A 27,537-nucleotide genomic window follows, 5' to 3' on the forward strand; every position below is an offset into this window, starting at 1 on the left:
AGCAATGTAACTAATGAGTTAGTTGCAGGATGATGCATTACATAACGAGTAAAGAGACTTACCGGTAACGAGATTGAACTAGGTATGATGATACCGACGATCGAATATCGGGCAAGTAACATACCGATGACAAAGGGAACAACGTATGTTGTCATGCGGTTTGACCGATAAAGATCTTCATAGAATATGTAGGAACCAATATGAGCATCCAGGTTCCGCTATTGGTTATTGACCGGAGATGTGTCTCGGTCATGTCTACATAGTTCTCGAACGCGTAGGGTCCGCACGCTTAACGTTCGATGATGATTTGTATTATGAGTTATGTGATTTAATGTACCGAAGTTTGTTCGGAGTCCTGTATGAGATCACAGACATGAAGAGGAGTCTAGAAATGGTTGAGACATAAAGATTCATATATTGGAAGGTTACGTCCAGACACCTGAATGGTTCGGGTCATTTTGGATGAGTTTCAGAGTACTGGGGGTTACCGGAACCCCCTCTGGGAAGTTATTGGGCCTCATGGGCCTAGTGGTGGATGATAAGAGACAGGCCAAGAGGTGGCGCGCGCCCCCTAGCCCAAACCAAATTGTACTAGGGCTAAGGGGGGCCGGCCCCCTTTCCTTCTCTTCTCCTATTCCTCCCCCCTTTCTCCTTGCAGAAGTAGGAAAGGGCGGGGGCGAATCCTACTTGGATTAGGATCCCCCTTGGGCGTGCCAACCTTGGCCGGCCTCCTCCTCCCTCCCCCCTTTATATACGTGGGAGGGGGGCACCCCATAGACACACAAGTTGATATTTAGCCGTGTGCGGTGCCCTCCTCTACAGTTTTATACCTCGGTCATATTGTCGTAGTGGTTAGGCGAAGCCCTGCGTCGGTAACTTCATCATCACCGTCAACACACCATCATGCTGACGGAACTCACCCTCGGCCTCAGCTAGATCAAGAGTACGAGGGACATCATCGAGCTGAACGTGTGCAGATCGAGGAGGTGTCATGTGTTCGGTACTTGATCGGTTGAATCGCGAAGACGTTCGACTACATCAACCGCGTTACTAAATGCTTCCGCTTTCGGTCTATGAGGGTATGTAGACACACTCTCCCCTCTCGTTGCTATGCATCTCCTAGATAGATCTTGCGTGATCGTAGGAATTTTTTTGAAATGTTGCATTCCCCAACAGTGGCATCCGAGCCCGGTCTATGCGTAGATGTTATATGCACGAGTAGAACACAAAGAGTTGTGAGTGATAATAGTCATACTGCTTACCAGCATGTCATACTTTGATTCGGCGGTATTGTTGGAAAGTAACATACCGATGACAAAGGGAACAATGTATGTTGTCATGCGGTTTGACCGAAGATCTTCGTAGAATATGTAGGAACCAATATGAGCATCCAGGTTCCGTTATTGGTTATTGACCGAAGTTGTGTCTCGGTCATGTCTACATAGTTCTCGAACCCATAGGGTCCGCACGCTTAACGTTCGATGACGATTGGTATTATGAGTTATGTGATTTAATGTATCGAAGTTTGTTCGGTGCCCCACATGAGATCGTGGACATGAAGAGGAGTCTCGAAATTGTCGAGACATAAAGTCTCATATATTGGACGGTTACATTCGGACACCAGAATGGTTCGGGTCGTTTCGGATGAGTTTCGGAGTACCTAGGTTACCAGAACCCCCTCCAGGAAGTTACTGGGCCTCATGGGCCTAGTGGTATTAGAGAGGAGGCAGGCCAAGAGATGGTGCGCGCCTCCCCTAGCCCAAACCGAATTGGACTAGAGCTAGGGGGCCAGCCCCCCTTTCCTTCTCTTCTCCTATTCCTTCCCCCCTTCTCCTTGTGGAAGTAGGAAAGGGGGGCCGAATCCTACTTGGAGTAGGATTCCCCTTCCCTTGGGCGCGCCAACCCTAGCCGGCCTCCTCCTCCCTCCCCCTTTATATACATGGGAGGGGGCCACCCCATAGACACACAAGTTGATCTTTAGCCGTGTGCGGTGCCCCCCTCCACAGTTTTACACGTCGGTCATATTATAGTAGTGCTTAGGCGAAGCCCTGCATCGGTAACTTCATCATCACCGTCAACACACCGTCTTGCTGACGGAACTCACCCTCGGCCTCAGTTGGATCAAGTGTACGAGGGACGTCATCAAGCTGAACGTGTGCAGATCATGGAGGTGTCGTGCGTTCGGTACTTGATCGGTTGAATCACGAAGACGTTCGACTACATCAACTGTGTTACTAAACGCTTCCATTTTCGGACTACGAGGGTACGTCGACACACTCTCCCTCTCGTTGCTATGCATCTCCTAGATAGATCTTGCATGATCGTATGTTTTTTTAAAATACTGCGTTCCCCAGCATAATCATTATATAGGAATCACATCCAAGATTAGTAGACTAACTCCTGGCTGCATCTACTACTATTACTCCACACATCGACCGCTATCCAGCATGCATCTAGCGTATTAAGTTCATGGAGAAACGGAGTAATGCAATAAGAACGATGACATGATGTAGACAAGATCTATTTATGTAGAAATAGACCCCATCGTTTTATCCTTAGTAGCAACGATACATACGTATCAGTTCCCCTTCTGCCACTGGGATCAAGCACCCTAAGATCGAACCCACTACAAAGCACCTCTTCCCATTGCAAGATAAATAGATCAAATTGGCCAAACAAAACCCAAATATCGGAGAAGAAGTACGAGGCTATAAGTAATCATGCATATAAGAGACGAGAGTAACTCAAATAACTTTCATGGATAAAAAGATAGATCTGATCATAAACTCAAAGTTCTTCCGATCCCAACAAACACACCACAAAAAGAGTTACATCATATGGATCTCCAAGAGACCATTGTATTGAGAATCAAACGAGAGAGAGGAAGTCGGCTAGCTACTAACTACGGACCCGAAGGTCTACAAAGAACTACTTACGCATCATTTGAGAGGCACCAATGGAAGTGGTGAACCCCTCCGTGATGGTGTCTAGATTGGATTTAGTGGTTCTGGACTCTACGGCGGCTGGAATTGATTATCGTTGACTCCCCTAGGGTTTCTGGAATATTGGGGTATTTATAGAGCAAAGAGGCAGTCCGGGGGGCACCCGACGTGGGCACAACCCACCAGGGCGTGCCTGGGCTCCCAGGCACGCCCTGGTGGGTTGTGCTCCCGTCGGAGCACCCCCAGGCGCTTCTACGGCCCATTGGGTGTCTTCTGGTCCAAAAACAATCCACAAAAAGTTTCGCTATGTTTGGACTCCGTTTGGTATTGATTACCTGTGATGTAAAAACATGCAAAGAAAAAACAACTGGCACTTGGCACTATGTCAATAGGTTAGTACCCAAAAATGATATAAAACGACTATAAAATAATTATAAAACATCCAAGATGGATAATATAACAGCATGGAACAATCAAAAATTATAGATATGTTGAAGACGTATCAGATACCTAATCGGGAATTGCCCAAGCTGGCAACCAAAAATGTTAGCATAGTCAGCTGCGGACTCTGCAGCGTTGCCGAAGCAGAAAAGCTCGCTCTTATGAAAATTAATTTTGAGACGAGAGAGCTCCTCAAATGCACATAAAAGCAGCTTGATGTTTCTTGCTTTATCTAGGTCATTATCCATAAAATGAATAGTGTCATCCACATATTATAAAATTGACAGATCTTCTTCTACTAAATGGGGAATAACACAGCTAATCTGGTTAGCCACCTTAGCCCTCTGAACAAGGATAGCTAACATATCGGCTGCGATGTTGAACAAAATAGGGGATATGGGGTTCCCTTGGCGAAGACCCGTCTTAGTCTGAAAATAGTTGCCAACATCATCACTGACTTTTGATAGCCACACTACCTCCACAAACAAAATTCTCGACCCATCGGCACCATTTTGACGAAAACCCCTTCATGCATAAAGTTTGCAATAGAAATGGCCATTTTACTTTATCATAGGACTTTTCAAAGTCAATTTTAAGGATGACTCCGCTCAACTTTTTACGGTGAACCTCATGTACAGTTTCATGCAACACAACCACTCCATCTAGAATGTTGCGTCCTTGCATAAACGTTGTTTGAGTGGGTTTGGCCACATGGTCAGCCACCCCGTTCAACCGATTTGTTGCAACCTTCATAAAGATTTTAAAGCTGTCGTTTAGAAGGCAAATCGGTCGATATTGTTGAATACGACTAGCCTCCTTAGTCTTGGGCAGTAGAATAATTTCCCCAAAGTTTAAACGGGCAATGTCAAGGTTTCGGTATGTAGTTGGTTAAACAACTGAACCAAGTCCACCTTAATCATATCCAAAAACATTGATAAAACTCCGCCGGAAAACCATCTAGACCAGGGGTCTTGTTGTGTTCCAATTGAAACACCGTGGTCTGAATTTCCTCCTTAGTGAACGGAGAGGTTAAAAAATCATTTTCCGCCTGCGAAACTTGAGGGATGTCATGTGTATGTGACTCATCCGGCGTAAAGGAACTTTCAGCTAAAGGTCCAAAAAGCTCTTTGTAGTACTTAGTAATAAAGCTTCTGAGCTGCACATCCCCCTCAAGTACGGACTTCGTCCTATTCAAGAGTGAAAATACATTTCTTTCTATGCCTTCCATTGGCCATTATTTGAAAGTATTTCGTATTATCATCACCTTGAACAAGCGAGTCGGCCTTGCACCGTTGGTACCATTTAATCACTTCCTCGCGTAAAAGGAGGGCAATCTGCTCATTTAGATGGCTTTTTTGCTCAACCTCAACAACTGAAAGGGGCCTCACCTTCGCAATTTTATCAAGGGCATCACTTAAGGTAGATAGTCACAACTTTTCTTTAATGTATATGCCAGCGGTATGTTTAGCCCATCCACGAAGGAATCGACACAAGGCATGAATTCGATTATCCCATCATTGAATGGGCATGTTACCCCGAGGTTGATGCGCCCACACCTTCCTAGCCAGAATGTGGAATCCATCTCTAGTGAGCCATCCTAGTTCGAATTTAATCTGTGGAGTGTTAGGGCTTGGAGTTGTTTGACCAAAATCGATTAGCAATGGAGCATGATCCAATAAGGCCTCAATTCTTTCTAGCGCCCATACCAAGGCAATGGGATATTTATATTCCTAGTCGGTGGTTACTAGTACCCGGTCAAGTTTTTTGTAAGTTGGAATAGATCGGTTATCACTACTAGGGAAAACCCTAGCAGTAGCGCGTGTTTTAAGCATATTAGTAGCGCTGGATGGGGCGCTACTAGTAAGGCGCTACAGCTAAAGGTTAGCAGTAGCGTGGGTAGGACCGCGCTGCTGCTATATCGACTTAGTAGCAGCGCCTTGTAGTATGAGCGCTACTGGTAAATAGTAGTAGAGCTTCTCCTGGAACGCGCTACTACTATTATTTTGTATTTCTTTTTTATTTCATGTTGTATTCATACACCTTTATACAAGTTTTCATACTGCAACAATTTAGAGAATGATTTTACATCATAATGAGTTATTACATCACTGGGAGAAAGAACCGTGGACTAGTTTCAAGTGGATGGACATCCACTTGAAACTAATCCGCGATTCTTTCACCCAATGACCTAATATATCATCATCATCATCATCATCATATGATTAACAACTTATCATCATAATACATCATTGTCATATAACACCTCCTCATGATCATCATTTTCATCAATGAGACATCACATACGAGTTGGTCACTAGACATAATCACAACTACTCATCATCATCAACTCTCATAAACATATTGTACCTCATAGGACCTACTACATTATCTTAGGACCTACTACCTTAGCACATGATCATGAGTATTATTAGCTAGGACCTACTACCTTCTCCTAGGTAAAATAGCATAAAACAAGATAGCCCTTTACTCTCCATTATGGAGAATGGAGATTATCATGTCTCCAATTCTTGCCTTTCGCACAATCTTGCTTCCAAGAACCCCCTTATGACTGTCCATACATTTTTTCCATTCTTTGATTACCATGTCTCCACTTCTTTTAGAAATCCGGTATAGACAGTTGAGATTCGTAGGATGACCTGGTTGTATCTTCAAAACATGAAGGCTACCATTCTGATACATCAAATGAGGCACATAATCCATCAGGATTCATTGTTGAAAAACATAGTAATAACTTCATAGTTAGCAATGATGTACTAGTTTTAGAAGTATGCAAAAGATGCATGGATGTCGTAATAGTAAAAAATCTTATCAGGATATCTCCATGGAAGTTATATCGTGGTTCAACACGTGCACTAGTGGCACGTATTGACCATAATGTTGAGGAGTTTGATAGTAGGAATTGTAATTCTCAAGATCAGTACAATATGCGACCAGATGACTTTTCTCCTGATAAGTTAACTCAGAGCCTTCGGTGTAGTTGGTTCTGTCTACCATCTTCCGCACATTCTTTGAAGAATGAAAGTAAGCTATCAATGGAAATAAGCTGTCAACTATTTTGAAATAAACAATATAAATTACTTAATAACTATGTTTGAGAAGCTCACCTAGGGGATGAATTGGAAGCGTATCAACAAGGACCCAAATGTGCAAATTGTCTTTGGCGGTGTCAGGATCACCAAGATCCATGGTGAGAAGCATACCCTCTTAAAAACCATACATCTCGCAAAGTGCTTCCCAATTATTGCAACCAAAATGGGTTACGCTCTGAGAATTGTATAGATTTACTTCAAAATCCATGCCATGATGGGTCCGTAGGTGAATTTTCTTCGTTTCCATACTTTCATGGTCTTCAAAACCCATCCTCTCCAAGACATAGCGTCTTGCATAGCATGGGACAAGCTAGTAGAATTGCAAAAGATGAAAAGTACATGTTGAAATAGTTGAAGTCCTGCTTAATTATGAAAAAAAAACACTTGTCGTCGTTGCATACCGTTTCAACATCGAAGGTCTCCTCGAGCTTAATGTTGAAGTGCCGATCTTCGTCCAGGTCAAGGAACCTGTCGCACATACCTCGGTCGTCGTGGCACCAGTCGCACTCCCCCGGGAGACTTTCATCGTATGATTACGACATTTCCTATGTTCATAATTCAAAGATTAAACTTGTACAATTAAATATATGTACACAAAAACTAAATTAGAATATTATTATTCATCACGGGTTGACTATCAGTCCGTCGAGTCTTTTCTTGAAAACTCTCAGCTCACGTGGTGTATACATTTGACCGTTGGTGATGGTCGCTCCTCCTTTCGTCCGCGAGTGCATTACACCAAAATGTCTAGCACACGGGAACGAAGGAGAAGTGATCCCCACGATAATAGTCGGATTCTTCGTCCTCTCATATATGGTGGAGACTCTCCCTCACTGATTCCTCTCTGACATTTGGACCGTCGGTGATGGTCGTTACTCCTCCTTCCCCTAGTGCATAAGTCATGCCATAATTCACGGAAAAATCCGGCATGAACTTTGCTAAAAGAGGACATGTCGAGCGCCTGAAATTTGCCGGAACGGAAATTAATCAACACTCCGGCAAAACATAGGACACTCGGAGATGTGACCTGAACATGACCGGCCATTTGGGTAACCACATATCCTATTTGAGCAACACAAGATATACATGTTTTTATCTACATCATATCTTATAGGACTCATATTGACATGGATATTTGGCTGGTCTCACCTTATCTACCAGAGGGGGTCGGTGACAGGGACGACGGCGGGGATGATGGAGGGTCTCCTTGATTTCTGCAAAAACAAAAACCCTATAAGTTATCACTAATACATCCTGAATAATTGCTTAAACTAAAAAAATAACAACAAATATACATGTTCAACTAGTTCTATTAATTCAACTAGTTCTTACTAAATATAAACTTACTATAAATAGAAAAAAACTAGTTCTTTCTAAAAATAAAGTAGTTCAACTAGTTAAATTAATTTTCTTACTAAAAATACATTAGTTCTATTAATTCAACTAGTTTATTAATTTACTTACTAAACTAGTTCAACTAAAACTAAATTAGTTCAACTAGTTTACTAAAAATACATTAGTTCTATTAATTCAACTACTTCAACTAGTTTATTAATTTACTTACTAAACTAGTTCAACTAAAACTAAACTAGTTCAACTAGTTTATTAATTTACTTACCATCACTACTACTAATTAACATCTACTACTACTAAAAATTATTATCAATGAACCCTAAATTAACATCTACTACTACTAATAAACATCTACTAACTAAGCAGAGAGAGAGGGGGGGTGGGGGGCCTACAGAGAGGGGAGAGACGGTGGCGGGGAGGTGCTCAGCAACGGAGGTAGGGGCGGCGAGGGCGGGCTCGGGATCGGGAAGCGGCGGTCCTGTGCGGGCTCGGGCGGCGGCGGTGAGGTCAAGGACGGCGGCGGTGAGGTCAAGGGCGGCAACGGTGAGGTCGAGAGCGGTGGCAGGCGGCGGCGGTGAGGTTGAGGGCGGCCTCGGGCGACGGCGATAAAGGAGTAGGGGAACAGGGGGAAAAGGAGGACTTAGCAAAATTTTGAGCCTGCGGGTGGTTAAGTCAAACTAGCAGTAGCGCTCTTAAGGAAACGCGCTATAGCTAATTTAGCTATAGCGCATTTTAGAGAAAAACGCTACTGCTAAGTATAAGCATGCATCAAAAATACACATTGGTCATCATTGATCTTTTTGTGTAGAATCTAAATAGTCAACATGAATCCTCACAGTACCTGTATAGGCACTGGTGAAGATTCATATTGCAGCCACAAATCCTACACATATAGTTCAATGAAGACCAAGTGCTTGAGATAGTTTGAGAAGTAACATATTTAAGGTGGTAAACACCTTGTTCGCTTAGCAGTATGGGACTAAACTTAATTAATTAGGTGCAATACTTACCAATAGCGAGTTTTGAAGAAAAATGCTGCTACTAAGTACTTTAGCAGTAGCGCGTCCGGGGAAGGGCGCTACTACTATGTCAAGCCTGGATGCAACGCCGTGGCAATGATAGTAGTAGCGCTTGTTCCACCTAGAGTGCTACTGCTATCGGGATATTAGTAGCGCGGTTTCCTGAAGCTCGCTACTGCTAATTAGCAGTAGCGTTCGTTTTTAAACCACGCAGCTGCTAAGATTCTGTGTATAAGGTTTTCCCTAGTAGTGTATTGGCCCAGGTGTACTGATGACCAGATATAGTGAGCTCTCGTAGATCCAAACTATCAATGACATTATTAAAGAGGAAAGGCCATCTAGTGTCAAACCGATCATTGTTTTTTCCTGCTAGTATAGAAGGATATTGAAATCCCCCCTATTAACATGGGGTGAGGATTGTCCCGACAGGTATTAACCAGTTCCTTCAGAAAAGCGGACTTAAACTCCTCTTGAGCGGCACCATATACAGCCAGCAGGCTCCAAAGTAAGTTGTCGGACTTGTTGCAAAGGTGAAATTTGATGTGATATTCACCCTTCGACGTGGACGAAAGTTTCAGGTATGTCGAGTGGATGCCAAGAAAGATTCCACCTGACCTTCCGGATGGGGGTAAGACGTGCCATACATAATCATAACCACATGAAAAGTGGTCAAGATCACGTGTCTGGAAGTCACGTTTACCCGACTTAGTGATGGCCACAAAGTCCAACGCATGATCCCTTACACAGTCAACAATATATTTGTGTTTAGCCAAGTCATCAAGACCTCTGTATTCTAAAACATGCCTCTCATGATGAACCATTTTTATGTTTAGATACCTTCGCCCTCTTAGACGAGCGCCCTCTTTTTTCGTTGAAGAGGACTTGTTTTTTCGTACAGACGCAACAAGATCACAAAGCATAATGTCACATACCATATCATCCAAGTCTACTTCAGTCATGTCTTTAACCAGATGGGAGAGAAGCTTGCCATCATGATTAGCATCAGCATCCTCATGCTCCTCATCCGACACAAGAGGGTCAGAATAAGTCGACAACTTAGGAGCAACTGTAAGCCGGTCGAACTCCATTTGTTTAAAAGCCCTAACAGAAAGTTCTACATCTTTCTCATTGCATCCAAATGAAACTCCAAGGCTAGTAATATTTGAAGAAACTCTGGAGTTATCAAACGACAAAAAAGATTTATGAGAAGGAGTACCTTCGAAGTCGAGGCTGCGGGATGCCGTCCTACGCATGGCCTTGGTCAGAGAGTCCTCGTCAACAGCTGTTGAACCATCAACACCAACAAAGTGACGACCGCTGCGCCTCAGCGGTGAGGGTGTGAAGTCAGCTGCAGTAGCGGTCACCGCACCCCGGAGTGGTGGGGTAGAAGAGCGCGACAATGCTGGATAAGACCAGGAGGGCTGCACCTCAGCCCCTGAACCCTCAAACGGTGGTGACAACGTGGGCGGCGTCAAAGCCCTGGGCGTCGTCGCCCCTGGAGGTGTTGAAGGCAAGGTTGTCAGAATCGCGATTTTGAATCGGATCGGAGCTCCGATGGCAAGATCGCAAATCGTAGAATCTTCACTATCAGGATCGTAGAAACGTAGATTCTATGAAATAAAATCGTACAATCATAGGGGTTAGTTTGGATCGTATAGTCGTAGAATCGTACAATAGGATCGCGATTCTGACAACCTTGATTGAAGGCGTAGAAGACAATCCTCGCAGCTCTGCCATCACTGACTCACGGTCAGCCTGAACCGACAGTGAGAAAATCACTCCCGCCGAGCTGATGATGCCGGCGTGGGTGACAGTGGTAGGGTCGGCGACGAAGAGGCAACAATAGATGCCTGCTCCTGAGTTGTTTGGGAACTAACTGATATCTACATATTGTATAAGGATTTCTCTCACTCTTATGTCCGCTAAACTTGAATGCAGATTGATGTCGAGTCAGTATAGGTTAGGAATAGGCTATAGGATCAACTTCAAGGACAGAAGGAAGCAGCTTGACTTTCCGACTAGATAAAACTGGTAACCCTGTTGAGTATAATGTTTATTAGGAAAGACGAGATAAACTAGAATATGTTCTGGCTTGTCTTATACTCCAAGTAGATGAGTGTACTTCTATATATATGCCCACGAGGCTCAAGCAATATAATGAAACAATTCCACCAAACCACTCTCTCTTCTAATATGGTATATATCGCAAGTCGATCCTAAACCCTAGCCGCCACCGTTTCCACACCCGCGCGCCGCCCCGGGGCGGTCGGCCTCCATGACCGTCGCCGGGGGCCCCGCCGCCCGTACCTAGGGTTCGTCCGCCAGCCGTGTTGGCCGGCTACCCTAAAGAGTCTTTTTCCTGAGCCCTTGCTTCGGTTTTTTTCGCTCTCTCGCTGGTCGTTTTGATCGGCGTTTTTCTTTTTGGTTTTCTGATCTAATCTTGATCGGTTTGCATCGCCCGCCGTCGCCGTCGACCCCCGTGCGTCTCGATCCGACCCCGGAGCAACCAACCGGCCTCTCCTACGACCCGGCGGCCACGCGCACCGAGGCGGCCCGTCCGAGCCAGCCGCCATCCGCGCGTCGGTCCGCCCGTTGCCCTGCGCCGGCCGTCACCGCCCTGCTCCGACCGGGACACCTGCATCGCCCCGACTCGGCAGCCTCGTGCCATGCGACGGCCAATCATAGCCATCGCTCGCGCGCCGGCCCGCCCATCGATCCACGTCACCCGCCTTCGCCGCATCTGCACAACGGCTCGGCGGTCTACCTCGCCAGCCGCATCCTCGGCTGCGTCGGGACGGCTACGTCAGGCTCGCCGGCTGCCTCAACTCGGACGTTGCTACTCCGTTGGTCGCTCGGGCCTCGCTGCCCGGACGCCGGTGCTGCTTTGGCAGCCCGGGTGCCGGTGCTGACAAGCTTGTCCGTGACGTCCCACGGCGTCCGTCGTCGCCGGCTTCATCTCGGACTCCGCCGCCACCACGCTTCCACCGAGCAGCATCCCTTACCTCGCGCGCAATTGGCTTGATCACCCGCTCGCCGCCACGATCCGCCTCATCTACGCCTCTCCACCGACCGAGCATCGGGCTGCCACTGCGTCGCCCCATCGGGCTGCAGCGCCGCCGCCCCGTGGTTCTCCTCGCGGCTGCATCGACTCATGTGTCGTCGCTGCGTCGCCCCTTCAGGCCGTAGCGTCGCACACCGCCGTTGCCGAGGCCGTCCCCGTGGCTGCACCGACTCGCGCACCGCCGTTGCGTCGCCCCTTCGGGCCGCAGCGTCGCGGCGCGCGGTCCCCGCTGCTGCCCCGAGGTCTTCCCGCCATCGCCCTGCACCGCCTGCCGCCGCTGCGTCGCCTCTTCGGGCCGTAGCACCGCGGCCCGCGGTCAGCTCCGCCGTCACCACGCGTCGACCTCCCGTGGTATGCGCCGCGCCGTCTTCCTTGGCGCGGGAACGCCACCGTCCGCGCCGGTCTTCATCATGCTATCAGGGTTCTTCGCCTACTTCGAACACCACCGCCGCACTTCTAACCTAGCCGCCGTCGCTGCCGTCAGGCCGCCGCCGCCGCTCTTCTTTAGCTGCCGCTGCGGCTATCTCCGTAGATGCCGCCGCCGCCCGTCCACCCCATTCGTCTTCTTCCAGCACCAGCCCGTCGCCAGCATCGCCGTCATCTGCCCCGACCACTTCGTCTACTCCGACCACCGTTGGTGATATCGGCACCGCGCTGATGGACGCGGAAATCATTGTCGAGTTCTTCTCTGCTGGCCCCTCCGACTTCTCAGACATGGCGTACAGCTCGTGCAGGTCCCTCGTCTACGCATGCCCGGGGCTGACAACACCGATGCGTGCCTTCATCCACGACGTGTCCCCGGGCCTGGCAAGCCTGGTCGGTGCTTCGTCAACTTCGTCTTTGTCCATCTACGCATGCCCGGTGCTGACAACACCGGTGCATGCCTTCGTCCACGATGTGTCCCCGGGCTTGGCAAACCCGTTGCGACGCGTCGTCAACAACATTTTCTTCCCGGCGCACCCCTACTTCGACACCACTGCGCCCATGCTAACTCGGCGCCCTCTTGCGCCCGCGGCTCCACGGCGACTTCCTCGACACCGGCCACCCCGACTCGACATCGACCACGGCGTTCTTCGCACGGCTACCTCGACCACGGCTCCACCACCCATGCTCTCGGCTACATCGACAAACGGCACAAAGGGCTACCGCCTTGCTTGAGCAACCTCGTCGGTTGCCACTCCAGTCACGACTCCATGATGCATCGACCGTTACGACTGTGGGGGGTGTCTGTCGGCTTGCCTTCGGATTCTTCTCCAGTCTCACTGTCTACGTCGCCACCGTTGTGACTGCGGGGGGTGTTGAGTATAATGTTTATTAGGAAAGACGAGATAGACTAGGATTTGTTTTGACTTGTCTTGTACTCCAAGTAGATGATTGTACTCCGATATATATGCCCACGAGGCTCAAGCAATATAATGAAATAATTCCACCAAACCTCTCTCCTTTCTAAAAACCCCGATCAGGAACAATACTGTAAATATTTCTACAAACTGAGACATAGTTGCAACATATAAGATCGGAGCTGAGGAAAAAGCATACTTGACTAAATTTTCTTGTAGCATTCGGTGGCTTCCATGTGGGCTTCTTCTGATGCACCTTTTCCATGCACGATGCAGACCTTTTTGAAGTGGGAATCTCAGCAACAATGACGACCTTTGATTAACTCTTCTCTCTTGTAGCACTTGGTGGCAATAGTTCTGCTGCAAATAGATCAGCAAGTGAAGTTCTCAGTTTGTCCACCTTCTCTACCATCAGAAGCGGTTGTTCCTGGATCTTAGTGGCATCCTCCACTTCAACCTTACACATCGGGATCCCTTCCCTTACAGAACACGTGAAGTTGCATTCCTTCAACCACTACCGGACTCGCGGGCTATGCCTACGGCCCAGGGCCGTCGGCATAGGTCCTTTCCCGTTGGCATAGATCTATGCCTACGGCCGCCGTCGGCATAGCCCCGTCGGCGTAGATCACGTCAGCGTAGATGTGTCAGACCGTCGGCGTAGTATAGCCGTCGGCATAGGTGCATATGCCGACGGCCGTGGGATAGCCGTCGGCATAGTTTAGCTGTCGGCGTTGTTTTCCGTCTGACGGCAACGGACGGCGCCGTCAATAGCGCGATTCAGGAGACGACACGTGGCGCGATTCAGGAGACGACACGTGGCGCAGGTATGCCGACGGCTTGGCCGTCGGCATAGATTTCCATCTACGCCGACGACCTAGCCGTCGGCATACCTGCGCCACGTGTCGTCCCCCGGCTTCTCCTGGCGGCAGGGCTATGCCTACGGCAAAGCCGTCGGTCTTCCCTTTCTACGATCCGGAATTCCCAGCAAATCCTTGACTCCTCGAATACGATGGGATTTCACACCTGGCGAATCTTTCACTCTACCTCCTCTGACTAAGACTATAGAATGTTCCTGCGAATTATGACCTTCGCCTGGAATGTGAGCAAATATATCATGTCGATTGCTCAACCGTACTTTTGCTATCTTACGTAGAGCTGAATTAGGTTTTTTCGGTGTTCTCGTCGAAACACGCAGGCATACTCCTTGCTTCTGGGGACATTGATCCGAAGCTCGAGTACGGTCCGTGCGCCGTTTTTCTTCTCTACCATGACGAATCAATTGATTTTTTGTTTCCATCTATGCCGACGGCTTTGCCGTCGGCATATGTCTGCCACGTGGCAGCTCCTGGTTTCTCCTGGCAGCAGGGCTATGCCTACGGCAAAGTCGTCGGCATAGTTTTCCACGTGGCAAGCCCTGGTAACTCCTGGGCGTATATATGCCGACGGCTTTGCCGTAGGCATAGTTTTTTTTTGTTTTTTTCCCTGTTTTCTCTTTTCCAATTCAATTGACAGCATTTCAAAACAGAACAATATGAAATTATGCAGAAATATGACAATTCATCATGTGAACATACTCAAGTTCATCTAAACATACTCAAGTTCACCATCATCATCTAAACATACTCAAGTTCATCACATCATCTAAAGATCATCACCGATGGAAGTTCATGAACATAAAAGTAGTGCAAGACATGAAACATGATAAAAGTAGGAATATGAAAGGCATGGCACGATGGCCACATGCACGGAATCATGAAGCAAGAGCACCCCCGCCAAAAGCACCACCTCCGCCATAACCACCACCACCTCCGTCAAAAGCACCACCTCCGCCAAAACCGTCATCGCGACCACCACCACTCTGCCAGATCAGAGTGACTGGGGTCGACGGAGCAGGAGTCGAGCCACCGGTCCCCTACATGTTTCAAAAAAGATTCTAACGGTAAATATGATATGATAGTGTTTCATGAACGAGAACTAGTTTGCTAGTAGTTAGGCAAATGTACTAACCGAACCATCACTGCCTAGTGCCACCCATTCATCGAACGTGGGCACGTGTGGGGGTTCTCCCGCAGGTGGTGGTGGGGGTCCCATTTGTGGTGGATCCGTGCGGTTAGTCCAAGACGCCAACATAGCCTGAATGTTAGTTAAACACGCAAACTAGAAGATCAGAAGGAATGAAGGTGCAAAAATTTAGGTTGGTTTTAAGAGGGCAAAACTAACCGTCATCATCTGACGGTTGTAATCATCGTTTGCCTTCACTCGTTTCAAGTACTCCCGCACCTCGAGATTCCTATGCTCGACAAACTCCTTATATGCCTATATAATTTAGGTTGTTTCTAAGTGAGCAATGCTGAAAATAAACTGAGAATGCAAGATAGAAAAAGATAAGGAGGAAGTACTTACAGCATGCTGGCGGGCTAAGGGAGTCTGTGAACGCCCCGTACTCTCTAACTGGCTTGGGTTGCTAGCCCGAAGCCGTGTGTACGAGATCGAAGGAGTGATCAAGCCATCGAAACACGGATACCGGCCATTCTTCTTCCCCTGGATGGCCACCACCGCCGTGTCGTCGATATGAGACTGGGCGACCTCAGCAACAGGAACATCCGGATGCAACTCCTGATAGTGATGTATGTAAGACCCCAGGTGCTCCTCGGTCTTGCCGTAGTACTGGCTCTCGCCCTCCTTGTGATGACTCCGCTTGCGGGCCAGCTTCCACGACTCCATGTCTGAGAGCGGCCTCTTCAACTTGTCCTCCTACAACGTCAAATAGAAGTCAGCCATACATAAGAACATGACGTAAAGAAGAACAAAAATGCATCATGCACATAGATATACCTTCATGGCCTTGAAGCCCCAGTGGTTCCTGTTTCCTTGGCCGTGTGTCCCGTCGTCTCCACGGTTAGCCTGGGCCTTGATGCCCTTGGCAGCAAACTCTGCATCGGTGCCGAGCCACCTATCCACCAAACTCGCCCATCCGTCATGCCTTCCATAGCACCAATGAGGAACAACCTATGCAAATTTTGAAAGCATGACATGTGAGCACGAAACATATAGTTGACTGCTTGAAACAATGAAAAGTTAGTAATAGTTACCATCATGAACTGCTCCTTGCTCAAGGTAAGTCGTAGCTTCTGCGCTTGAGTTTTGGGCATCTTTTGGTGCAGGTAGTAGTGGTAGTACTGCGAGACGGCAACCCAGCGCACCTCGTACTGCAACTGACGAGCTTTCTTCTTCGCAGCCGCAAGCAAGACCACGTCGGATCTAGCCTTGTGCTCGTCAAGAACTCTATAGAGTTGCTGCAATCATGCAAAAACCAGAAGCAAACAAGGCATGAGTTGAGTGATTCAATGATAAACTATTAACGAAACTGAAGACAAGTGATTCAGAAGAGAACTTACCCAAAATTTGGTGATCACGGCCTTAGCGGTCGTCCCGTACTCCGCGTTGCTGCAAGCCTCGTAGTGGGCCCAGCTCGTGGCCAAAACCCGCTGCTGTGGGTCCCTGTCTGGCCGCGGGCAGAATAGGCCAGGCCAAAACTCCTTCAACAGGACAGTGATAAGGCCATTCGGTTTATGGCCCTTTCCGTGAAGGATCCAGTTTCTGCAAAAGAATCAAATGATTGCCATGTGTACAATAAGAAAATGTTGTCATGTGTTGAAAATATGATTGAGAGGCACTTACTCTGTCCCCACAGGTTCAATGAGCCACTTGAGCTCCTCGATAGAAGGTGGTGTAGGTAGTCCGGCATTACCACGCAGCCACCCCTACGAAGAACCCGGTGGCAAGTCACCCCACAACGCGGGATCAACCTCCCCTCCACCCTCCTCGGCCTCCTCCTCGCCCTCCTCCTCGGCCTCCTCCTCCTCCTCACCCTCCTCCTCGGCCTCCTCCTCCTCGCCATCAGGAACATACTCCTCCTCCTCAGACTCAGAAGGTGCCTCTGTATAGGAGGGCATCGAAGAAGACCCTCCTATTTCAGACACGGCCCGGAGTTTTTTGCCCCGGTTGCCTCTCCCCCCACCTCCTCCTCCTCTAGGGGCTCTCCCGCCACTGCCTCCTCCTCTAGGGGCTCTCCCCCCACCGCCTCCTCCTCTAGGGTCTCCTCCCCCGACACCTCCACCTCCCTATGAGGTGTCATCCTCGCGTAGTCGGGAGGGAACCTTGTGGGCTCGTCCACTCCGAGTAAGTCCTTTAAATTTACTGAGGAAACTAGCGCCACTGGACTTGCCCATGATTATTAAACCTGCATTGAGAAGAGAATAAACAATTAGTAAGGATATCAATTAAACAAGCATACAGGAAAAACATTAATACCAGAAGAGCACATTAAGCATACTATTGTAATGATCATTAAAAGAACTTACATTTTCTAGAACCCATATGAATCATCACTATTGTAATCTATTTGTGGACCGGTCTCATCATCACTATCACGCATATCTTCTTCGTTGTCTGACGGAGGTGGAGGCTCTTCCTCATCGTCAGCGTCTTCATTTAACTTTCCAAGCATAATTATGTCTCTTTGATTCACAACTGCCTCACCATCAATCCGTGCGTCGTCGTCGTTTGGGTCCAGGTCGACATAACCCAAGTCATCATCCTCGTTGTTTTGGACCACGTCATCATGTTCCTCTTGATAGAACACTCCCTCGTATGTCATGGGGTTTATGTTGTAGTAATCATCATCGTTCGGGTCCGGTAGCTTACCATGCGGCGACACCTTGAACACAACTTCCCAACCCTTTAGGTACTCTTTCTGGCATGGGTAAGGCAGATAATATACTTGTGTGGCCTGGGTAGCGGCGATAAAGAGATCAGCTCCGGCATAGACGGTTGATGGTTTAACTTCAACTAAACCAACAGAAGGCGTATGTCTCAGACCCTTTTTGCGGTCGAACCATCGGCATTTGAACACAGTGAGACTTAGGTGTTCGCGGCCACGTTTGAATGTAAGATCGTATATTTTTCCTACCCTTCCATAGTAATCTACTTCATTATCTCCTTCAGTGAAGACTCCGGTATTTATGGTTTTGGGATCAGGCCGACTGTTCTGGTGCTCCTCTGTATGGAAGCGATACCCATTCACATCATACTTTTCGCATGTCATGACAACAGGATCAAAACCAATGGAAACCCATCTCAATTCTTCATCCATTGATTCAGTCGGATCATTTCCCTACAAGTTTAATTGAAATTATAGGGTGCATGAGTTTAATTGAAATTATAGGGTGCATGAGTTTAATTGAAATTATAGGGTGCATGAGTTTAATTGAAAGTGTGAAAAATTACTTTCTCGATGAACCACGCAACGAAATTTTTCCTTCCATCAGCACCCTTTCGGAGAAGAGCAAGTGCCTCCGCTTCAGAAGGAGGCAGCATTCCCGTCCATTCTTCTTCAATGAATCGACTACAATAAGAAAAGCGGTATAAGAACTAGGCAAAGTGAACATAACAAATTGACTAAAAGAATGGTGCAAAGGTATTACCTCATCCACTCATCCTCAACTTCCTTGATGTTGTGCAAGATATAGAACATGACATCCTCCCACTCATCTCGTGGCATGAGATAAGATTTCGAGCATCCAGCCCTACTACCTTGCCCGATGAATAGAGGCAACTTGGGTTTATACTTGGGTTCTTCTGTATTGTATCGAGACACCTTATTGTGCAACGTGGGAACATGGTCCGGATAGTAGGCTGTCCTGAGGTCTGCCACCTCCTCTAGGATAACTGCCTCAGCTATGGAAGCTTCAATCTTAGCTTTATTTCCACATTTCTGTCTCAGATGCTTGTTCTGTCTCTCAGGGCCGTACTGCCAACGATTCTGCACAGGGCCCCCCAACAATACCTCGTTCGGGAGGTGCAAAAGGAGACGTGTCATCGGAGTAAAGAAGCCTGGCGGGAAGATCTTCTCTAGCTTGCATATCAACTCCGGCGCCTTCTTATGCATTTCTTTTATCTTCTCAGGACATACTTCTTTAGCACAAAGCGTGCGGAAGAAATGGCTTAACTCCACAAGCACACGCCAGACACGCTCGGGAACATAGCCCCGAACCATCACCGGCATAATCCGCTCAATCCATACATGATAGTCATGACTCTTGAGCCCGGTCACTCTGCCCGTTGAAAGATTGACCCCCTTACTTATATTCGACGCATAACCATCAGTGAACTTCACGACGTGTTTCAGCCACTTGAATGTCTCCATCTTATGATCCTTTTTAAGTACGAAGTCAGCATCTGGCTTGAACCAAGATTTTCGACTGCCTGTGGGAGGCTGCATGTGTAGACGTGGTCTATCGCAAATATTCTGTTGATCAACTCTAGCATTAACATTATCCTTTGTCTTATCAGGAATGTTGAGGATCGTGTGAAAAAGGGACTCTGCGACATTCTTTTCGGTGTGCATCACGTCTATGTTGTATGGAAGTTTGAGGTCCTTAAAATAGGGAAGCTGCGTGAAGGGGGTAATGTGAGTCCAGTTGTCCGTCTCACCATATCCTTCAAAAAATTTCCCTTTACTTTTTCCTTTGCCCTCGCCCTCGTCTTCGCCTGTGGCTTTGCCTTTGCCTTTGCCTTTGCCTTTCCCCTCACCGGCAGGCTTAAGAGCTTTTAGCTGAGCAAGCACATCCGCATCAGAAAACGTTGGAATCTCGTTTACTTCATGGACAACTTTGCCTTTTGTGAAGTTCTTCTTGTCTTCCCTATCAGGATGGTCTGGAGGGAGGAACTGTCGATGCAGGTCAAATGCAACATACTTGCCACCCTTCTTCAGCCAAATGAAAATCAAGGCCTGCATGCACACTGGGCAAGGCATCTTTCCACTTGTACACCATCCGCAGAAGAAAGCATAACCGGGAAAGTCATGCATGCAATATTGTAGCCAAACTTTCATCAAGAAATTTTTCTGCAAATGTCGGTCGTATGTCAACCTCGGGAAGTACCAAGAATGGTGCAAATCATCCACCAACGGCTGCATAAACACACTCAAATTCTTCCCCGGATATTCAGGCCCCGGAATTATAAGCTACATGAACATGGTCTTGTGTTGCATTATGGCGCCGGGAGGGAGATTCAGCGGAATAACAAATACGGGCCAACGGCTGTATGGATTAGACGACATACCATATGGATTGAACCCATCACCTATTATAGCAATTCTGACATTCCCAGCCTCGGCTGCTTCCTCCGGGTACTCTATATCGAATGACTTCCATGCTTCACCTCCTGATGGATGTACAATTTTTTTTGGATTGTACCTTTTCCCTTCCTTGTGCCACTTCATCATTTTGGCAGACTCCTCGGTGATGAAAAGGCGCTGCAGTCTTTTTATAAAATCAAGATACCGAAGAACCTTCACAGGGATTTTTAGCTGCTGCTTCTGACCATGCTTATCGACCACCTCAATATACCGAGAGGAACTGCACTTCCTACAGTACTTGTCATCCGCATACTCATGCCTAAACAAAAGGCAATTCTTTGGACAAACATGTATTTTGTCATAGTCCATCGAGAGCGCCTTCATGATTTTCTTCGTACCGTACATGGTTTTCGGCAGTTCATGGCCCTCAGGCAGGCTGTTAGCCCATACTCCCAGAAATGCTTCGAAGCAACCTCGGCTACAGCCGTACTCAGCCTTGACTGCCATCAGTTGCGAGATGGCATCCAGCACAGACAGCTTGGCACCCTCATAGAGAGGTTTCTTTGACGAGGCCAAGATTTCCAGGAAGGCCTTTGCGGTTTCCTCCGGCTCCTCTGGTTCATTCGCTTAATGTGACGGAGGTGTCGGCTGTGCAGCAAAGACATCATCTAGCATGTCTCTAACCCCATCGTCCTCATAACCAGCGACGCGTTGTCGTATCACATCCTCTCTACCACGGTCCCGCTGGGCAAAGTTTATCGGCATATTAAAGTTGGGCATAAATCCATGCGTGCGAAGGTGCTTAGTCATCTCACTCTTATCTCTGCGGATACGCCTCTTACATCTGGCACACGGGCATTCTAGCACCATCCTCATTGGACTACGGAATATCTCTTTCAAAAACACATCAGTTTTCTCGACCCACTCTGTTGTTACTTGATTCCGACGGAAAAACCCACTATACATCCACTGATTATCTACCATCTCTGCTTTATTGGAAGCCACACAACAAAATTAAGGATTCATTTAAATTACTCACATCAATATTTTATTTTTTACAAGGTTGACGAGAAACGACATTTAATCCACCTACATCTCTAATAGGTAAAGATGGGTCCTAATCCCACCCGAGAATGTGTAGATTGAGTACGTTGTCCATGCTCTACCCCATTCCGAGACAAAATTTCGGCAGCACCTCCCCGCTGTTCTCCAAATACACGTCTCAGCAAAATGCCGAGAGAATGTGCATCCAGAGAACAATAGGGAGGCGCCGCCGAAATCCTATCTCGGAACGGGGTAGAGCATGAACAACGTACCCAATCTACACATCCTCGGGCTGTCCGTGGAAAGCGCTGGACAATCCGAAAGAGCTGCGGTGATAAATATGCAATTGAATGCATATTTATCGATGCAACCCTTTTGGACGGGAGACCTAGGTTACGCGACTTGATGTGAAAATTTAATCTAGTGACATGGAAAAAAAGTGGATGAGGTCATGGAATTGTTGCTCACCCTCCGATGTAGTCGATCAAAGGAGACGGACGATCGTGGACCAACACCTCCAACGTCGACAATCACTCCACGAAGATGGAACACCACAAATCCTGTTAATTACACCGAGTGAAAAAAATTTAGGTCATCACCTCACATTAAGCATTGATACTTTTAACTATGAAAAAAAATCATGTTTCGTCAAGTGTCAAAAAATTTACTCTTCCCTCTCATCTCATCTTCACAATACATATATCTATAATATTGAGTATGTATCTAAAAACATAGTAAAACTACACAAATATCCATTCATCTACCATCTATCTATCTCACATTGTGCACTTAATTTTTTTCACATTTATACTCTCTTTCATTTCATTCATCTATCTAACATCCATCTATCTAATCATCTATTACTATATATATATGCATTCATCTACAACATTACTACACAAAAAAAGTTAAAAAAAGTTCTTACCTACGAATGAGGGGGCGACCACCGGAGCAGGGGGGCGGCCGATCAGGGTAGGGGACGACCACCGGAGCGGCAGGGGGCGGTCGCCGGAGGGGCCGGCCGGTCGGACCAACAAGGGGCCGGCCAGGCTAGGCCGTGGGCCGGCCGAGGCGGCGTCCACGCAGGGAGGGCCGGGGGGAGGGAGGGGCGGCTGGAGCGAGGGAGGGGCGGGGGCGGCTGGAGCGGGGCCGGCGTCGGCTGGAGCGAGGGAGGAGGGCGGCAGGCGGCGCGGGTGCGGTGGGATGGGGCGGCGGCGATGCGGGTGGGGGCGGCAGGGGGCACGGGCGAGGCAGGGGGCGAGTGTGGCGGCGGCGACAGCAGGGGGCGGCGGCGAGTGCGGCGGCGGCGGCAGAGGGCGAGTGCGGCGACGGGGTCGTGGGGAGCTGGGAGAGAGTGAGTGGATGAGGGTCGATGCGAGGGGATAAGGCAAACTATGCCGACGGCTGTCGTCGGCATAGTTGCCACGTCACTGATCCGCGTGACAAGTCCCCTATGGCCGCAGCTATGCCGACGGCTTTGCCGTCGGCATAGTTATATTTTTCATTTTTTAAATATTTTTAGTAGTTCATATTTTTCATTTTTTAAATATTTTTAGTAGTTCATGTTTTTCCTTCTTTATGTTTTTTATTTCATATAGATTTTTTAATGTTTTTTATAGTTATATTTTTCCTTTTTTATGTATTATTATTTCATATGGATTTTTAATGTTTTTTAACCGCTCGGCCCTCTCCTCTCCTGGAACCACACAGAGGGAAGGGGAGGCGCCGAACTCGAGCAGCTTCGTCCGCCGAGGCCTTGGCCTGGTCGCGGGTCTGGGGTGGGGGGCGGTGGTGGTGGACCCACATCTATATCCCGGCCGGAGGCCCCGGAGGCCGCCGGCCACAGCCGTAGACGCGCGAAGGGCAATCCGCTATGGCCGCAGAACGTCTACTACCGTGTCATCGCCGTCCGTGAGGGGGGAGGGCACATCCGGGCCAGACCCACAACAAGATCCCCTCCGTGTAGACCCGACGCGTCCGATTCCCCCCTCCAGGTGCCGGCGGTGGCGCTGTCCGTGAGGGGGGCCAAACCCCGGAGACGCGTGCCGCCTCTTTGGACATGCCACCACACCACCTCGCATGTATGAGGGCCCGGTGCGGCGCTCCAGTGGCATTGCTACCCCAGGGCCCCCGTCCCGCCTAACCCTGTAGCGTTTGACCACGGGATCTAGCCCTTTGACTTTGCACGGACGGGATTTGACCAGTGGACCTCTCCACCCGGTTGTGTTAGTTTAGCCCATAGGAACACTTTGGAGCAACATCCGGGCCAGACCCACAGCAAGATCCCCTCCGTGTAGACCCGACGCGTCCGTTTCCCCCCTCCAGGTGCCGGCGGTGGCGCCGTCCGTGAGGGGGGCCACGCCCCGGAGACGCGTGCCGCCTCTTCAGACATGCCACCACACCACCCCGCATGTATGAGGGCCCGGTGCGACGCTCCGGTGGCATTGCTACCCCCCAGTGCCCCCGTCCCGCCTAACCCTGTAGCGTTTGACCACGGGATCTACCCCTTTGACTTTGCACGGAGGGGCTTTGACCAGTGGACCTCCCCACCCGGTTGTGTTAGGTCAGCCCATATGAACACTTTGGAGCAACATCCGGGCCAGACCCACAGCAAGATCCCCTCCGCGTAGACCCCACGCGTCCGTTTCCCCCCTCCAAGTGCCGGCGGCAGCGCCGTCCGTGAGGGGGGCACACCCCGGACACGCGTGCCGGGCGTTTGCAACCGCCACAACACTTCCAGACTTGTGAGAGGCCGCTGGCGTAAGATTTGGCGGCATGCTAGCCCCCGGAGGCCGCCGGACACAGCTGTAGACGCGCGAAGGGCAATCCGCGTAGAGGGAATTTTTCGGATACTTCTCCATCACCAAAAATTATGAAAAAATACCATCGTTCCTATAGCACATGTGCCCACGTCATGCAAAAAAACTCATGATTTTATCGCGCTCCGAGTATTTAATAATATTCACGCCACATCGTTACCGCAAAACGTCTACTACCGTGCCATCGCCATCTGTGAGGGGGGCCACGCCTCGGAGATGCGTGCCGCCTCTTCGGACATTTCACCACACCACCCCGCATGTATGAGGGCCCGGTGCGACGCTCCGGTGGCATTGCTACCCCCACAGGGCCCCCGTCCCGCCTGACCCTGTAGCGTTTGACTACGGGATCTAGCCCTTTGACTTTGCACGGACGGGCTTTGACCAGCGGACCTCCCCACCCAGTTGTGTTCGGTCAGCCCATAGGTACACTTTGGAGCAACATCCGGGCCAGACCCACAACAAGATCCCCTCCGTGTAGACCCGACGCGTCCGTTTCCCCCCTCCAGGTGCCGGCGGCGGCGCCGTCCTTGAGGGGGGGCACACCCCGGAGACGTGTGCCGCCTCTTCGGACATGCCACCACACCACCCCGCATGTATGAGGGCCCGGTGCGACGCTCCGGTGGCATTGCTACCCCCAGGTCCCCCGTCCCGCCTAACCCTGTAGCGTTTGACCACGGGATCTAGCCCTTTGACTTTGCACGGATGGGCTTTGACCAGTGGACCTCCCCACCCGGTTGTGTTAGGTCAGCCCATAGGAACACTTTGGAGCAACATCCGGGCCAGACCCACAAAAAGATCCCCTCCGTGTAGATCCGACGCGTCCGTGAGGGGGGGCACACCCCGGAGACGTGTGCCGCCTCTTCGGACATGCCACCACACCACCCCGTATGTATGAGGGGCCGGTGCGACGCTCCAGTGGCATTGCTACCCCCCAGGGCGCCGTCCCTCCTAACCCTGGAGCGGTTGACCACGAGATCTAGCCCTTTGACTTTCCACAGATGTGCTTTGACCAGTGGGCCTCTCCACCCGGTTGTGTCAGGTCAACACAGAGGGACACCTGGGAGCAACATTCGGGGCCAAACCGACAGCTACATCCCCTCCGTGTAGACCCGATGCGTCCGTTTCCCCCCTCCAGGTGCCGGCGGCGGCACCGTCCGTTAGGGGGACCATACCCCGGAGATGTGTGCCGCCTCTTCGGACATGCCACAACACCACCCGGTTGTGGTAGGTCATCCGATATATATAAGCACTTGGAGCAAAGTCCCCTTCGTATAGACCCGATGCGGCTGTTCCCCATTCCAGTTGCCGGCTGGTGGCAGCACCGTTCGTGAGGGGGGTCACACCACTCTGTACAAAACCGAAAAATAATGTATGTATGCTTATTAACACATACGGTATGTAAGTTAGTTAAATAATAATAATAAAGAAAACAGTGAAGAAAAAGGAAAAAAAACTATATGTATGCTTATTAACACATACTATATGCTTATTAACATACTAGATGCTTATTAACACATACTATATGTATGCTTATTAACACAATCTATATGTATGCTTAATAATAATAATAATAATAATAATACTATATGGAAAAAAGAAAAAAAGAAGAAAAAAAACTATGCCGACGGCAAAGCCGTCGGCATAGCTGCGGCAAGGGCAGATGGACAGCGCCGCGGATCGATGACGTGTCGGATATGCCGACGGCTACCTTCGGCATAGGTCCTGGTCGGTGCGCTCTGGATCGGTGACGTGTCACCTGTATCTATGCCGACGGCCGCCCGTCACGGCCGTTGGCACAGATTTGACGTCGTTAGCCGGCCATGATGCCCGTTGTCGGCAGGCCCGCATCTATGCCGACGGCCTATGTATGCCGACGGCAGCTGTAGGCGTAGTCTTGGATAAGCCGACGGCTGTTGTGTGCCGACGGCTGCTGTCGGCGTAGACGTGGATAGCCCGACGGCCAGGAGCTAGCTGTCGGCATAGCTCGGACTAGGCCGACGGTAGCCGTCGGCATATGTTTGGCTGTCGGCTTAGAGCCCTGTTCTGGTAGTGATGATGAATGCATCTTGGCAAGTTCAAAAGCAGGGGCTGATTCACTTGGTGTTCTAGCCGCTGCGTCTTCCACGGCGCCACACTTTTCCTCTTCGGACATCTGTTCCTCCATTTTCACGCTACCCATCATCTTGTTCAGGCCAGAGTTCAAGAAAAAGGCAGTTTACGTTGTGGCCAAGCGTGCCAATCGCTAGTATGCCGTTAAGAAGTGTGTCACACAGCAGCAGGGGGATTCAGTGCCTTGCTCAGCCACACTCCCACACACAGAATCCTCCTTCTCCATGGCTGCTCCATTATAACAATACAAATAAAGTGATGACACGAGAACAAAGAAATGTATGATCACATAAAAGGGAGGTATCCAGCCATGCTTACCTTTGTTTTCATCAGTAGTGCAATACTCAACATTAGAATGAATCTTCTGATTCGGCCAGCTGAGCACCTGGTTGTGCCACGGGAAACACAGATCATAAGCAATATCACCAAATACAAGAACACTGGCTTGAACCTTATACGCTGGTAAAGAGAGGCAGAAACCGCAAAGACCTGTACTTTGCATCATACACTCAGCAAGAACTAAGTGTATACCTTTAGGGCCATCTCTCCAGAACCAACAGGGGTCAGAAGCAGAAGCCAGACAGTAGTTCAGATCCTCAAATGCAAAGCATGGTTTTATATAAGCATACTAGTGATGGACACATCAATGAAGTTGAGACGAGAGATGTGGCATTTCCCCCCTCCTCTCCCGTGTCGTTCTCGCAAGTGACCGGGGGGAACCCTAGCCGCTGCGACCCGACCTCCCGCTCCTATGCTCTCCTCCCTCGCCGCCGCCCAGAGACGCCATCAGCCGAAGCCCGGCCGGATGGCGAGAGGCGGCGGGGCCTCTTCTTCCTCCCACTCGTGCTCCGCGGCTGGCGTGAGACGGCCGGTTGAATGGGGGCGCCGGGCTTTGGCGGCGTGCTCGGAGTTCGGCGACGGGTTTGCCTGGTGGGGACGCGACCTTGAGTGGTGGGCTCGTTTGTGGCGTGGCGGCCGCGGGGGTTTCCCGATTTAGGCGGTGGCGTGCTGTCACGGATCCGGCTCCTGGATGGCGGCGGGCAGAGAGGGGCTATGGCCGAGGTCGGTCTTGACCTCGGAGTGGGGTGGTCTGCAGCGGCGCTGCTGCGGCCTGGTGGTTGTCCGACCTACGCGCGGCAATGGCGGATCTCTCCTGCG

General features: G+C 49.4%; 1 pseudogene; it reads right to left on the reverse strand.

Moving 5' to 3' along the window:
- Positions 1 to 12,387: 12,387 nt before the first annotated feature.
- On the reverse strand, positions 12,388 to 26,922 carry LOC147974089 (protein TILLER ANGLE CONTROL 1-like; annotated as a pseudogene).
- Between the last annotated feature and the right edge of the window lie 615 nt (positions 26,923 to 27,537).

The sequence above is a fragment of the Triticum urartu genome, chromosome 5A (assembly GCF_056163025.1).
Source record: "Triticum urartu cultivar PI428250 chromosome 5A, HENAU_Tu73, whole genome shotgun sequence".
Taxonomy (NCBI): domain Eukaryota; kingdom Viridiplantae; phylum Streptophyta; class Magnoliopsida; order Poales; family Poaceae; genus Triticum; species Triticum urartu.